Source organism: Cloeon dipterum, chromosome 1, assembly GCF_949628265.1.
Source record: "Cloeon dipterum chromosome 1, ieCloDipt1.1, whole genome shotgun sequence".
NCBI classification, from domain to species: Eukaryota; Metazoa; Arthropoda; class Insecta; order Ephemeroptera; family Baetidae; genus Cloeon; species Cloeon dipterum.
The window spans coordinates 14,615,439-14,632,463 of NC_088786.1; positions in this window are offsets into that span (position 1 = coordinate 14,615,439).

Sequence of the window (17,025 nt, forward strand, 5' to 3'; positions counted from 1 at the left end):
GTCAAGAAAACATTTCTCTTAAAAAGTTGTACACTTTTTTTCTTATTGAATGTAATTTGAGAACCTAAATATGTATTTGTTATCCTACTGCAACTTTTAACAAAGAATTCAGAAAAGAATTACATATTGCTATGCATATTCTTGCTCCTCCCGTATTAAACGATTGAGAATGCTGAGAGAAATATTAAAACCTGAACGGCAAATGATATTTTCCCAGGAGGTCCGCCACAAACACAAAACAAATAAATAAAAGCGAACCAGCAGCAGCTCGGCGGGCATAAATCGCGCTCGTTGTAGACATCATCGCTTCTAATTCACGTCGGCAACAATACGCTCCTAATTAGCGAAAATAGTACCCGGCCCTCCTCCCTAAGGCAGCTGCCCCTATAACGTGCCATAAACCGAGGTGTAATACACAACACACGTGTGTGAGATTCACGTACTGCCGCACACGAAAGTGTTTTCGTTTCCAACTCTCGTGGAAAACCAACATAGCTATAAAAGAATAAACAATAATTCACGCTCCTTTCACTAAGTGGCACTTTAATGCCGAATGAATTATTAACGCATAAAAATTCCAGCGCAGCTCGCGTTCCTCTAGTCGATAATGTTTATAGTCCGGCATCAGCTCTGCGGCTATTTAGCATAATATTTCCGAGTGTGAAATTCGGTGCGAGAGAATTAAGCAGAGGTATTAAATCGAACCAGCCAGCCTTCTGCGCGCACATTCCTCGCTGCCGTGTGTATGAATTAGGAGTCATGTCCATAACATAAGTCGTCTGCTCCCGGCACCTGGAATTTGATATTTTTGAAAAGAGTGCGCAACAGCCCACGCCCTCCTTTGTGTGGCCGAATTGAAATTCAAGAAAGCTGTATTTTCTAATCCTAAATATGGACGCAGGCATTATTTTAACTAATCACAAAAAATCCATGCGAAATTAATTATAATAAAAATATCAGCTGTTCTTACACTGTCTTTAGCCCGAGAGAAAAGAGAAACACGGCAGTACAATTTTATCAATCGTAGTCAAAAAGCTATTTTTTTTATTTGTTAATAATTATTTTTTTCTGAATTACATAAATAAATGATAGTCAAGAAAAGTGTAAAATTCACAAGCAATCAAGTCTCACTGAAACGTCTGCCAATCAAAGGATATTGGAGTCGTAGACGGCCTATGCTAAAACACATTCACAACACAAGGATGATTTTTGAGTCCTGACTGAAAAAAATCGATATGGGTGATCTTAAAGGAGCTGAGACTCTTAAGCAAACTTTAAGGCATGCCTGTTACGTATACATTTTCAAACCTAATAAGTTTGTTGAGTGCAGAATTTTGAATTAAAATTTCCTTTTGCAAAGAAAGGTTTCTGGGACACACATACAGTTATAATATATATGATGATGTATATGGCATTCAAAGCATTAAATTTAAATTGTAACCAAATTGGTGGTGACGAAACGCGATAATTTCGCACGCGGCGGGCGTCTCGCACAGCGCACAATAGATAAGCTGATTAACCATAAATTAAACCCCCTCGCAATAAATCTCGGCGCAAGCGGCACTGCGTCACAACACACGAGAAAGACGGACTGCTCAATTCTCAACACTTTCGAAAAAAAATTCTCATCCGTAATGTCGGCCTGTTTAAAAATTATTAATCGGCTCGAGCACGTGGCCCGAGAGAATGGAGCGTAATTTGCGATTGGTTCCGCGCATTTCCACGCCGCACGAGGGTGACAAACGTTTATCCGAGGATGGTTTTATCTGGCTGGGCGATAAAACTCATCCCGCGCGAGGAGCAGTTTTTTTATTTGTTCCGGTTATTGTGTCGAAATTATGTTGATACGAAGGCTGCTTATCGCGTTCCCAGGCGAGCATTTGAATCGTTTTTCTTTTCGATTCGATTTAGTTACGCGGGGAAAAATGCAAATCTGCAAATTTTGTGTCGGGAGAAATTTATGAAATACTCTCCAGGCGAAGAGATAAAAAATATTTCTCAAGTTATTGAGATTCGAAATTTAATTTGGAATCTCTAATTACTTCATAATTTTTTATAATAAAACTTGTATTCATCCAGATATTTTTCCTTCATCTTTAGGACTAGATTTTTATTTAAAACTAAAATTACGATACACTTTTAGTAAATTAATTAATTAGTAACACTACACGGTAAAAATGACGGTGGACTAAACGCAAGTTAAATTTGAAAAGACGTGCTTTTAAGAAATTTTAGCTTGATGATCTAATAAATTTGGAGATTTTTTCATTCATCATGGAATCATCCATTCATCTGGAGAATTTACTCCTGCCCGTTGCTCCCACCAGGCGCAGTTTTCGCAGCCAAAAGGTTGATGAGGCGGACCTACGTGATTGTAACACTCTCATTATTATTGCCACCCACTCGAGAAAATAAGTTAAAACTGGCCCAGCATGCGGTGTGTCATAAGCAAAGGTGTGACACTGACAAACTGAAAATCATAAAAATAACACTCTCCTGCGCGCCTATGAAAGGGGACCCAGCTTAAAAAATCTTAACACAAAGTGTGCGTCGGATACATCTAGTAGGCAATAACGTATACATGAATATTTCCTTTCTCAAATGTATCTCTGCGCGTTGTGTATCTGGTATTTCCATCAAACTTGTCCATATAAGAAGCTGAGGAGGGCACTCCTTAAAATCCATTTGGGAAAATGAGAAAGCGCCGTGCCGCCGAATAAATAACAAAATATTATGTGTCGCTTTTCGGGCCCCGCCAATGTATATAATATTTCAGCATCAATCTGCATAAAATATTTTTCAATCTATATTTTGCAACTCAACACGGCCACAACGTCGCTCGTAAATTGGATATTTATATTATTACACCCGCGAATATGGACAAATAAAAACGCGCGGCGGCCATCACGGCGCGTATATTCACTTTATAAACCTGTCCCCAGACATTTACCAATAACATTTTTCACCGCATAAAATTACATATCGGAGACAGGCGACGCACCGATCAAGCAATGAGTTTTTTTATTCATATACTTGCCAGGCGAATGTTATTATTTCTGCGAATCCGCTGTTGGGCATTAAGCGCAATTTGCATGAACAGCACGCCAATCAGGTACAATAACTCAACGGCAGATATTGTGACCGAGGCGGATTGAAATTTCAATGAAACGGACATTGACTCTGCTCTGATGTTGACTATAGAAGGAAATGAATGATTGGAGTAGGCAACTGTGCATTACTTTGAAATTAACCACCCCTTTACTGTTCATATTTTTAAATAAAAAATACACGTTTTATAAAATTTTTGCAATGAATGAAGGTTTTATATGATATTTTAATCACTTGTTGTTCCTCCTGTAATATTGGATCAAATTATCGCTTAACGCAAAAACCATGTAAAATGGACATTAAAGAAATAAAATCAGTGGTGGTTGGTCATACACCATTAGAAAGTTTCAGAAAGTGATTTTTCCTGTCATGACAATTTTTTGTTGAGAGGTCGTTTATCATACCATCACAAATTTCTTCTTCGTTACGGCCAGGCAAAGGTTTGACAGATCTTCGCCGCACATAGTAAACAAACGCGTTAATAGCAAAGATTTGTAGTTTCACAATTTTTATATTTTTCATTTTTGTTGTTTCCCTGTCAGAGCTGGGTTGAAGTTAAATCCTGGACATCACACAGAGCTTTTCTTTGCTGTTTTCTATACGTGTCCTTATTATCCCTTGTATATTTTTATGGCGGTGTGCTTTTACTTCACAAATTAAAAGAAGTAAAATTAACAACAATATAAAACTTTTTAAAACAATTGCTGTGCATTTTTTCAAGCAAGAGGATAAAATCAATAAATTCTGACGCTTGACATAAAAAGCACTGATGATTGAGTTGACCAGGGTTATGCATATTGCATCAAAATGATGAAAATTCCATGGTTTTTAGTTACGACTTACGACACAAAATTTATGTGATAAAACTTTATTCTGTAGATTCAGTAGGACAAAACCGAAATAGGCCCAAGATTTCCAACTAGCAATCCTTGCAAGGGGGATCACGGCCACAATATTATAGATTAATTTGATTTTAATTATAGTAAAATCGAATTTTCAACAAATTATATTCTACAAATGCCAGAGTCTGAACTTCATAAGCATTCCTCGGAAGGGTAGCGCGCACAGAGTCGCGATTTGGCTCTCGAGTGCCGTTTCGCACATCAAACCGCCTTTTCACGAGGGCTGCTTTGGCGCCGCACGCGTTTTCAGCACAAATGTCACGTGTAAATAAGTGCGTTGGAGCCTACTAGAGCGTCATTCTTTTCACGCCATTTAGTCGGAAGCTGAAATCGCGCCCCTGCCTTTTGCGCTCTCAGGAGAGTAGATAGTTTACATAGGGCGAGTGGCGTTTCAGCTTTTTACTGCCGCTGACAATACTGTTTTACGTGCGCCGACTAGGCAGCTGTTTTTACAGCCCTTCTCATCCCCATCACGCAGCACGAGCACAGGCTCAAATGCGCGCAGTCACTAATTATCATTAAGCCATCTAAATGCTAATTAATTGGCGACCATTTCACAAACGATGGTGACGACCTCACTGTGTGAAAGTGAGCTGGCGCGGGAGAGCGAGATTATTAGTCGCATTAAAACAAGCGATAAAAACCTGATGTCTCTCACAATCAGCTATTCATAATATTATAATTATATAATGGTTGTTTAGAACATAAACTATTGAGTTGATATCACCACAATAACTCTTTTTAAAATATTTGTCGATTTTGCCTTTTTTTGTATGTATTTTTAAATAATTGGAAGAAATGCGAGAGTAATCATATATATATAATGTCATCAGCCTGGTATGAATGATATAAGCATGAAAACTCCAAAGTGTTTGAGATTAACAATATATATTATTCATTAAAGATTATATTCTATATCTGTACAAGCTTCATAAAATTACGAAAGCATGATGTGTCAGAAATATAATATAAAAAATATGTAGCATATATCTTAAAAGTGATATAAGACACAATGGTCTATGCGTACAGAGTCTACAAACAATTATTGACAAATGGCACCACTCCGTCTCTTTCAGAGTAAAGAAATGGTAAAATTGCAAAGCAGCAAATGCAACTTAAGTCAGTACTAATTTTTTAAAGCTAAGAACCAAATGGACTCTGGCATAATGTGTGCAAATCAATTACAAAACTATACTATCAACCTTCACAATAGTAGCACTTATATATATATATATATATATATATATATATATATATATATATATATATATATATATATATATATATATATATAATAAAGCATTTCGTGACTACAGCCTGATTCATATTTTGTACAGCAAATTTGAGCTTAATGTCACGCGTACGCGATATGTTACTTTACATATAAACCTCTTGAATGAAGGTTTAAAATTTAATTGAATTGGAACTCCTTTAACTGAGTCAATATCTTCTGATCCCTTAACAACGAAGTGGCTTCCAGCAAATCACAATTGTGAAACTCGCAACCAGTAAGATTCACTCGCTCCAATCGTGGCGCAGCTATCAATATTTGTATAAGCTCTGTGGAACGCCTGCTATATCTGAAAAAATCAAACAAGATTATAAGATGGTGTGTTGTTGACAAAAGCCGTACTCTCTTTGTCAGAAAAAAGAATATAAATGATATTATCAGAAACACACTCATACCTATCGGTCCATTCTAGCTCGCGAAGCTCCTTAAAGACGAAATCCTCATTTGCAGAACAATCGAGGGAAACATTATTCATACTGAGTTTTGCCAGCTTCGGGCAGAGTTCACAAATCTTGTTCAAATTATGCCTGAAGCCATCCAGGAATTGGTTGGATATCATGAGTGATTCTAATTCGGAGCCGCAGGCTTCCAGGAGAGTGATGAGCTTCTCAGGAGTTGGCACATGTTCTACAAACGTCAGGTGGCGGACATGGGGAAACTGAGATATGAATGATGCAAGGTACGTTTCTCCTTTGCACAGTATATGTGCTGCGTACTTCCAATCAATCTGTAAAATATCCAACATTATTATTACACTTTAAACTTAAGCAATGGCTTGTATAGCGCATTGTGATTTTACTTTCAAAAAAACTCAAAATAAACATCATTATGGGGCAATAAAAATTAAAGAACCAGGTGAAATATTCAATTTTGTGTTAAAATGAGATCAATATTATTAATACCTCTAGCTCGGCAACTCGAGGGTATTTCTGATGCAAAAATGCGGAGGTCTTAAAAGGGTTTCCTCTTGTTAAGCTCAATTTCTTTAGGTTTGAAGTCCCAGGAAAGAGTTCCATTGGAGATGACTGACAGTCAAAATTGGGTGCATCCCACATCAAGAATTTCGAATAGGAGAAGAACTCTTCAACAATTTCCAGTTTAGGCAAGGTGTCTTCGGCTGTCTTTTTGAGTTTTTCCAAAGAATAACTCTCCTCTAACTTCACTTCCATGAATGTGAAAACTCTAAGGTTTGGCAGCGAGCGGCTGAACTTCGTATGAGACAGTGCTGCGATGCTCTTTGTGTTCACCAACTTGACTTTTAAGAATACTAAGTCTGGCAGGCACAGACATAGTTCAAGCATATCAACGATTTCTAGTGTGTGCACCTCTAGCTGAAGTTTTCTCAAATGCTTCATTTTTTTGAGTGAGCAAAGAGCTTCGTCACATAAAGACAACCTGGAGTATTCGGACTGTCTGATTCGAAGATCGTTGATGTTGGGCGCATAAGTTGCTATGTAGTTCAACACCTTAAATTTAAATGTATATAAGCATATATTCGACTAAATTTATGAATTTTTTCAATAGTTTTTTACCTTTGTGTACGAATTTTTGATGATCATATCAGGGCATGTTTCCATCAGTCCATATAGATCAATGTTGTATGTTCGCGAATTAAGTAACAGCTTAAATGCTTCAAGGCGCATTTGGAATTCGGCTTCATCATACCGAAACTGATGATTGGTCAACCCTTTTAGGACTTCGTTGCGTAGAGGTCCAGCTGAAATAAAATACATATTGTTAATCTCAAAATATAAATAATAATGGCAGTTTTATGCTTTTTAGGATTGTGATTTCTTATTGAGCCTATGTGAGCCCGTGAAAGAGGCTATAAAATGAATGTTTGTTATACTTACGAAGATTTCCCAAATAAGTGGTGTCACTTTTATTCTTCGTATGGAATGAGAGATTTTTCCGTATGATGGAGCTCAGGACGATTTCTTGCAAAGTTTTCACGGCTCCAGATTTCTTGAGGGAATTTTTGCGTTCCCCAATCTGTGCAGCAGTTAGTTCTAGAAACTGTTTGAGCATCGTGTTTTCTCCGCCTGTTCCACCTGCTCCGCCTCTTCTACATGCACCACCTCTTCTACCTGCTCCACCTGAAATTTTTTTAATGAAACTGCTAATTATTGTTAGTTTAGCAAACTCTCAGCTTGAAAGTAGGAATGGCACTATTCTCATCTAAAATAGGTGTGAATAGGGACATGGCCACACACCTAGATTGACGTAAGAGGGGGCAAGGGTCGTCTTACTCGTAAACACAACCCGCATATTAAGCGTCAAACCAGCTACCAAAATATAATATAGTACACTGTCCGTGAGAACTGAGTGGATCTCAGTGGTTTCAGCCGCCGCTCTTAAAATAATCTACTGTGGACGGGCATCGGCATCGCACTTAAGGCGCCGCAGGTCACATAAATTGGGAATTAGGAGAAATTGTATAGGTACCGGCATGACCAAGTTAATAAGATTTCCCTGGTAAAAATAACCACCGGTTTTCCTCTAATTTATGTATGAAGGCGGGTGTCCAACCCCTTTTCACACGTAGTTTTAGTGTGAATGGCAAACGTAGATATTATTTCAGCAGTGAAAAGTTGGAAAAACAATTTTTTCTGCTAATCACTTCTATTTTGTATAGACACGTCCCACTAAAAAGCGAGCAACTATACGCATATAATATAGGCGCTAAAGCTGCATCCAAATTTACTGCTCACGAGCCCCCGGGGGACCCAGTCTAGGAAAGACCCCCCAATTTTGTTGAAACGCTTAAAAGTATTGATGCTTCCATGAAAATATTGCACTGGAAAGATTCAAACTGGCAAGAAGCGAGTCGGCAAGCTTTCTCCATCCGTCCATCCTACGTGTTAAGCGCTAGTCTCATGACCAGTCCGCACACTCTACCTCCCAAACATTGCTCAGGTATGGATTCATCATAGAAATTTGTCGCCATGCTCAACAATGCGTGTCATCGGCTTTGTTAAAAATAATTATCAACCCAATTTCGGCCCCAAAAATGCCCAAATGTTCGCATCGAAAATGCACGTGTGCGCGCTTTAGATGGGATTCATCACTGTAATGGCGGCTAAGTTGGTGAAATTTTATCTTTAGGGCTGATTTAGACTAAAATATCATCTACACTTACGTCTGTGCATCGCTGACTTTATTCCAGATGCCTGTAGCTGTGATTTTTCGCCAAAAATTGTCGATATTGTCGTAGCGCTCGAAAAGTAGCTCTCAACGGACGTTACAACACACGTTGGTTTCCTGCTGCATACAACACGCAAGTGAAGCGAGACGCCACGAAATGGACACGAAATGGAGAAGATTGGATTCCTCCCCCTGTTTCGTGTCTGTCAGGGTGCTAAGAGCTTTTTGCCACTCCCTCTCAGGTTAGACAGTTCTTTACACAGTAAGAGCTCACCTAAACGGTTTGGGAAGTTGAAACTCGATGCTGACATGTTTTCAATAATTTGAATTTAGAAAATAGACTTATTGATCCTTACATTACTAATACACGAAGGAAATTATTGCATGTTAGTCGCCCTTAACGTGATTTTATTCATACAGTTTTTGCAGTTCTTTCTTACAATTTGAAAAAAATATCGTGTGAATGTGTGCTCGCGCGGAGAGAGAGAGAGAGAGAGAGAGAGAGAGAGAGAGAGAGAGAGAGAGAGAGAGAGAGAGAGAGAGAGAGCAAAACCCCATTGGATCACATTCTCGCATATACGGAAAAATTACAGTTTCGCCGTCGAGCCACAGTTTCCGCCACCCATACTTTTATATGGAATCTTATAAGGACTGGCAAGATGTGGTAACCCGGCGGAAACTGTAATTTTTCCATAACATGTGACAGAAACCTGAGATGTATCTCACTTAAACTGGTTCATCTCATATTCTTCTCATATAATGCTACTAATAATTTGTTCAGTTGTAAATCGTCGAAGTTAACTAAAATAAATAGCTTATTTGTCTGATATAACTGATGTTTGTTTAAAGCGCATAAACAATATAGAGTTGATCTCATAATAATTTTTAAAATTAACTATTGCTTGCCAATTTTGTTTATGCTTTTAAAAAAATCGGAAGAAATGTGAAAATTATCACATAACAAAAGCTACCGCCATACTCCCAAATCCGAATGGACCCTACACCCTATATAGCAATGAAACAGAGTCAAACGAATGCGCTAATTATAATTAATCTTCCGCCGAATTTATGTCTCAACGGAAACCAAAGTGCTTTTAAGGAATTTTTAAAAGAACAGTGTATGTCAAGAAATATTGAACCACCTCTCTTTTCAACAATTGTGTTCAAACTGATATTATTTTGTCTGGATATGGCGATGTATGGGGCAAAATAGCCCTGCAGAACCATAATAAAGATTACTTTTGAAACTAATTAAAGCCCGCGCGCACTCGATCTCCCAATCGAGGTTAAATTTTATCTTTAAGGCTGATTTTGGACTAAAATATCTGCACATACTTTTGCGCCTCGCTGAAATTACTCCATATGCCTGTTTTGCTTTGATTTTTCTCCAAATATTGCCGTAACGCTCGAAAAGTAGCTCCAATGGAAGATACTACATTATTATACGTTGGTTTCCTGTTGCACACAATGCAAGAGAGGAGAGAGACGGCACGAAATGAACACAAGATTGTGCAGATCGATTCCTCCCCTATTCCGTGACTGTCAGGGTGCTAAGAGCTGATTAACACTTGCTTTTTGCTTTCCATTGAGAGTATATAAGTTTTACAAGAGCTCTACATATTTTAATTGTCGTCCATCCCCATCTGAGGGCTGAGGAAACTTAATTATTTTTGTTTTTTGCCTTCAGTATAGCATCTATAAAAACCATTAGAGCGTGGAGAAACAATTATTTAAGCTAAATGATGCACAAACGAACTAGCAACTCCTTGAGACGAATCACTCACAAAATGTTTTGAGTCTTTGCTCTCGCGAACTTTCATTAATAAACATGGCAACATCCTGCTCTTATATCAAAATCCAAAGAGGGCTGCGTTATACCATACGCGCTGCCCAAAGCCGTAAACATAAGATCCAAGATATTTGTTCGTGGTTTAATTGAGCTGACAAAATCGAAATTCAAGGGGAGCAACGAAATCACATATTATTTATTCTTCTTCAGATATAAAAAAAAAACTCCGATCACGTTTCTCGAGATGCGCAGAATCTCCGCACTTTTTTGCTCCAAATATGATAATTTGCCGCTGAATCACGTCTTCCTTTTATACGCCTTACACAAGAGGCGGGATGAGAGCTGGAACAGCTCAGAATAACTCGAAATAGTTTCATGCAAAGGAAGGAACGTGACTCAACTTGTAATTTTGTATAGTAAAAACGCATAAAGCAATGTGCCCGCAATGCATTCAATGGTTTCAAGATAATAGATTATCACTGTAGTTTGGAATTTCTTCATATTTTTTGTGAAGGGTATTATCTCAATATTCCTGTTGGAAATTGCCATAGTTGTTAGGTTTTATAACTTTGAATTGGAATAATAGAGCATGGGAAGTAGCAGTCAGACTGTGAGAAATTACTTTTGAGTTACTGCCCTGTATTTTTAATAATAAATATTGACTTTTTTGACATATCATAACTTTTAAATAGAATCCCCCATCCATTTCAAAGGTTCATCCAGTGCGCGATGACGATTTGTTATTAACATTGGTATTTTGAACAAAGGGAGTGAGATATTATGAAATTAAGTCCAGAATTGAGCCCCTGTAAAACATAAAATTTTTGGATTTTCATTTAATTAATCACGTATTGTGTACACCAGATTTTAATCAGTAGATTAGATCACTATTTATTTTCCCTCTGCCTCTTGAAATACATGAAGTATCAAGACTCACCAGACTCACTTACTAACTGGCCGACTCTAATTTATCATTTTGTTGCAGCGCGATTCTAACTGAAGTCCCTAAACTAATAAAATTGATTCATAACCAGCTTTTCAAGATTTCTCACGCCGGCGATAGTTGACCAAAAGTGGAAATCAGAGTGCTAACGGACCAGCACGCACTACGCGAACATGCTTGTCACTGGTTACACTTCTAATTATGTAAAAAAAGGTTACACAGTGAATCGCATCATACCTGTGAGTGCACCCTTTGTGGGAGAGAGATAAACTTTTACCATTTTCTGATAATATATGTGATAAGAACAAATCTAGTTAGTCGCAAACTTCTTACGCAATGATTGTTCCAATTTCCGTAATAATAATGATATGCGAACTAAATTAATTTGAGTTATTTTCGCGAATATCTTCGCCATTGAAATACTCCAGTTTCTAAATATTAAAATCACTTAACTATTGATTAAGAATGCTTCACCCGACACGCCAGGAAATCATTAAAAGCATTTTGTTTAAATATTTCCTTTTTTAAATTATGCTTGCTATTTAGGAGCAGCAGCGCATTGCAATAGACAAAGTGAAACTTCCATGCTACTTGCGAAGGATGATCGCAATAAAAAACGAGATTATCATAGAACACAGCACAGCGGTCACAGATTTTACAGGCTGATGACCACGCGATTCTCGTTGTGTGTGTGTGTGTGTGTGTGTGTGTGTGTGTGTGTGTCTTCTACCCTGCTGACCCAAGCAAAAATTTATTTATTATTAGTGAAATGTGCGGTTGACTTGCTTGGTTAGTTCCGCCCATTGCAAAGTCCATATTATCTGTCCTCTGAGCGTGCTGTTCGTTATTGCTGGATCATAGTCTCGCACAGATCGGCACAAGGGGGCAATGCAAAGAAAAGTTGATTGAGCGCACCCGCCTTTTATATTGAGCCTTATTTATAGATAACGCACTGACTGAGAAAGAGAGGCTGAGAGGGATCATTCGAATTATATTGCTCGCTTCTCATGCGCACATATTCTATCTCATGCGCCAGCCCCCGAGATTAACTACAATTTCATCAATTTCTCATTTTATTTGCAGTAGCAGCCTACATTTTTTATGTTTACCAGGATGTCAGTAGTGTCTCGAGTCATTTAATAAGAATAAATCACTCCGCAATAAGGTTAAACAAAAAACGCTTGATTTCAAAATGTCAATAATTTTCCAGTCCTTAAATGAGGTTGCTTCAACTAAGCACATGTTGGGTAAATTGCGTGAACTAGGGCTGATGAGAGGAAAGACGGGAGGTGTTGATATTCCTATTCCAATGGATGAGCTGGTTGATGGGCGGCCGGAAGTTTTGAGTCGTATTGACTTGGACTTTCGCCTGCCTCGTGCAATCGTGGGCGGTGAGAAATTTTATTTTAGCTATGTGATTCCACTGGAGGTGAAAACTGCACTTCGCGGAATAGTCTCCTCTACTGAAGGAGTGGACGTAATTTGTAACAAAATGCTTAAATTGACAGCTGATTCAATTTTGCCATCGTTAACAAATATTCTAAATGCCTCTTTACAAACAGGTCACTTACCATCCGAGTGGAAAAAGCTATTTTAATGCCTCTACCTAAAGTTCGACGTGCGGTTGCTTGTAATGATTTTCGGCCTATTAGCGTCCTGTGCACTGCGTCTAAAGTACTCGTCCACGAGCAGCTGATTACTTACTTAAATATGCATAACGTGATAGATGAGTTCCAGTCCGGCTTCCGCAGGCAGCATATAGCACGACCACAGCGCTTTTGAAAATCTCTGAAGACTTGCAAATTTATACTTACCGCGGTGAGGTAACCGTCATGGTTTTCCTTGATTTTTCAAAGGAGTTTGAGTTGGTCGGTCACGCTCTGCTGTTTAGAAAGCTGCCACAGCTAAATTTTTCCGATTCAGTTTTAAATTTCTTTAAAAACTTTTTAAGTTGGAGAGAACACACGATTCGTGACAAGGATGGAAAATTCTCAAAGTGGGTCCGCATCGAGGCCGGAGTTCCTCAGGGGTCGGTACTCAGTCCGCTTTTGTTCTCTGCCTACTCCCACGACGTATTATGTATCTCTTTCAAAATCGGTGTAAGTACCATATGTATGCAGACGACATTCAATTGTATATTAATTGCAAGCCTGAGGAGTGCGCTATTGCGGTTATGAACAATATTTTGTGTGACGTGGTCGCCTGGTCGGAAACGCACGGTTTAAAGCTCAATCCTCGTAAGACGCAGGTGCTAGTTGTTGGCTCTGAGAGAACGCATTGAAAGCTAAACTTGGCGCAGTCAAGTAAAGTTAAAATGAACGACACTGAAATTCAATTTAGTGATGAGGTGGAAACTGGCTGTGCTGAATTTGATTATAGTGATGAAGTAAAAAATTTTGGGTTTTTTTTATAATCATCTGAAGTGGGTGGGTCAAATTTCTAAAATATTCCAAAAAGTTTATGGTTCACTTAAAAATATAGAAAAATTTCGAAATGTCACGCCAGAAAAAAATTAGAATTGCCCATTCCCTTACCAAAAAATAAAATAGACTTATGTGAAAAAATCCTAAATTTGGCTATACTTTCTTATTAATGGTATAGTTTTAAGCAGGTTTTTCAGTAAAACGCAATGAAAGGCCATTTTTAAATTTAATTTGTGACAGTTTGTAAAATTATCCACGTTCTTCGTTAACCCCTTTTTCAATGCACCAAATAAATCATGTGGCAAATTCGTTTTTAAATGGAGAATACAAATCAAGGGGCACATGCATATAGTTAATATTCAACGCAGCAGCGCGGCCCCCGTGTGATATAGCAATCTGTGACACCGTAAAGTTTTATTTGTATATAACAGGATTATAAGACAATCACTTGCGGTCCATTTAGAGAGAGTATTGAGAGAGCACAGATGCGCGTTACGGCTGCCTAATTCTGCGACTTCGCCAGCCAGCGGCGAGGGGATGTGGCTAGCCGTGGGCTTTCATCCCCAGAGACATTCAAGAGAAAGACTCAATCTAAATCTGGTCGACGCCGGGCGCGGTTAATCTGTTTGCTCTCGCCAAACAAACACGAGGCGAGCTGATTCGCGTACAAATAAATATATGTGCGCTCGCTATATCACACCGCACAGTTGCGTTACTGTTTCCGCAATATGGTCAGCTGCACTTCTAATCTCACCAGCTAGACCAATTAATGCCTGAAATTGCGTTCTTTTCTCCAAGGGGTTAACAGTGAAAGTGAGGTCTAGATTTATGTAGAATTTCCGCTTCATTTTGAAATGATGAACACTTTCTATTTTTTTGCAATGAAAATGATTTAAAAGTTGAGCTGATATTATTCCAATTTTTTATCTCCAAAAAGAATACTTTTTCCTTATCAGCTAGTGTTTTCCCCCTATGCCTCCTATGAAATGAATGGTAAAAAGTAAAATAGATTATTTCTCATGAATATTTTAAATTCATAAGTTGGAATGGAAATTAACTTATGACAAAATAATTTTCATGTGACTTAAACCTTCAAACAGAATTTACCTTGCTTCAGACATGAGTCGCCATAAATTGGAGATTAAAATCGAATTCAGTCAAGTGCGTGTTCTTGAAAGCAGAGACGAGGCGAGAACAAACGAAGCTGCCAACAGCTTTGGCGTTTCATCACAGCGTCATCAATCTGGATTAGAAATTGGGAAGCGCCTTATATTTTGACAACGGTGGTTAACCAAGCGAGAGCACGCGTATTTATGATTTGTGTACACCATAAAACTTTGGTGAGCGGGGAAAAAAAGGAGGGGGCGATATTAGACTGCATCTACATAATCCGCTTGTGCAGCATCAGGCGAGTTTTTTTAAGCGTTATCAATTTTACGGCCACCCTTGGCGGCAGCCACCCCCAAATGGTGCGGGGGCGAGAAATAAATTAGCCGGCTCGCTGCTGCCACTGTTTAAAATAAATGACAAAACGTTTAGCCGAGAGTTAAATTGCGACGAGGGTTATCGTCAACGGAGCAATATGCGCAACGCTAATAAAATTACGCGGAGATTCGAGGACACTTTTTAATGATGATCGAGTGCGCTCCTAGTTGAGTAATCCCTCCTCTCTAGTTGAATTTATTTGTTCTGACTCAGCAGTGCTGCTCATGATCATTGTCATGAAAGGGAAAGCTTCTAATTAAGCCGATATTTACCATGTTTACTATAAATCGGAAAAGCGATTGCATTGCGAAAATGATGATTTCCTAATAAAAGGTTTTGGTGGATATTTTTCACACAATATGAAAGATGCTACATTATAATGTGAAATTTTTTTTTCTTTTTTTATCCCTGTCCGAGGACCGGGAAGGGCGCGCACTGCACTAGCACGAATGCTGAAACCCGGGTCCCAATAACACCGCGAACGGATTACATGGGCGCACCAGGCCGCACAGGGACCCAGCCCACTCAAGGGCCACTTGCCTCCGCACCGAGGACTGCATTGAAACGCTAGACATTCGTCCCGTGAAGCCAAATCACGCATGCTGGAAAGGTGCAAACCAGCAAGTAGCGAGTCGGCGCCGGTGCGCCTCCCAGCCCGTTGAGCAATTTGAGCATTTTGAGTCACTAAACTAACCACTTTTTGCCATCTCTGACATTGGGTAGCCAGTATTAGATCTCCGAACTGCTCAAATACCTCCCATTGCTTTGACACTCCTGAGAGTGCCTTAACAATGCGAGCCAACGGGCTGGTTAAAGGTTGTTAACAGGGTTTCAAAAATAATTTTAATATTACGTTTACATAATATTGAAATAAAAAAATTGAAAAAATATATCAAGATGCAAATTTAGAGTAATTTTTGTTTTGAAATTGATGAAGATAGCTTTATAGTCAACAAGGACTTAACTGTATTTCGGCGGATAGTAAAACTCAGAACACATCTTTTAAAGTGAGATCGAGACTGCTAGGCTGCTTCTGCCTGAATTCCTATAACATAAATTAGAATATTCATAAAAAGTTTTTTAAATGCTAGCATATTTTAATGCATATTGCTAACTACAACTATATAAAATTAAATTGAAACCTTTCAAAAACACCATGAAAATGTGTATATTTTAAGATGATAGATATTCACTCGTAAACGTCTATCACTTTCTAACCGCGTTTAGAACATCAAAATATGTATAATTAATGCAGAACGTGTCCTAAAATATTATATTATGGCACATGGTTTTTGCCGACTCCACACATTTTTCGTAAAATCCCTTTTTTATATTTTAACTGCCTTTTTCGACTTATCAAATGACTTAAAAAACTGAAGTTTTTTATTGTTTCCGCATTGCAAACTAATCCGCTCCTGCAAATATGCATTCTTGGAAATTTTTGCAAAAATTGTATATAGGGAGAATTAAAAGGTTGGTGAACCACCAGTTAATTTGGAAAATGCGGTCATAAACAAGACGCGGGTGGCGTTTAGGAGTAAAATAAAACACTCCTCGTCGTCGTCGGTGGCGGCGGCGGCAGCAGGCTCCAACTGGCAAAAATGTTAATTGGGCCAGCACAGAAATTTAGTGGCAAACTTTGAGGAAGGTTATACGGTGCCTACTTAAATACAATATCGGGCCCGGTCATAAAATTCAGCTAGCCTCAGCTTGCGTTAGATAAAGAGCGAGTTAATAAAAATGCCTTCTTCTGTATTTAATAATAAATAACGCGCGCGGTGGAGCACTTTATGCGGCGCTCCGTATTTTGCATGCACAACTAAATTTTATAATGCACACACAGACACACGCGCGCGCGGCGGGCGGAAGGACTGCTTGAGAGATATGAAGAAACTGTTTTATGACCCACACACTGTGGGGTGAAGCAGCCGCGCATTCGG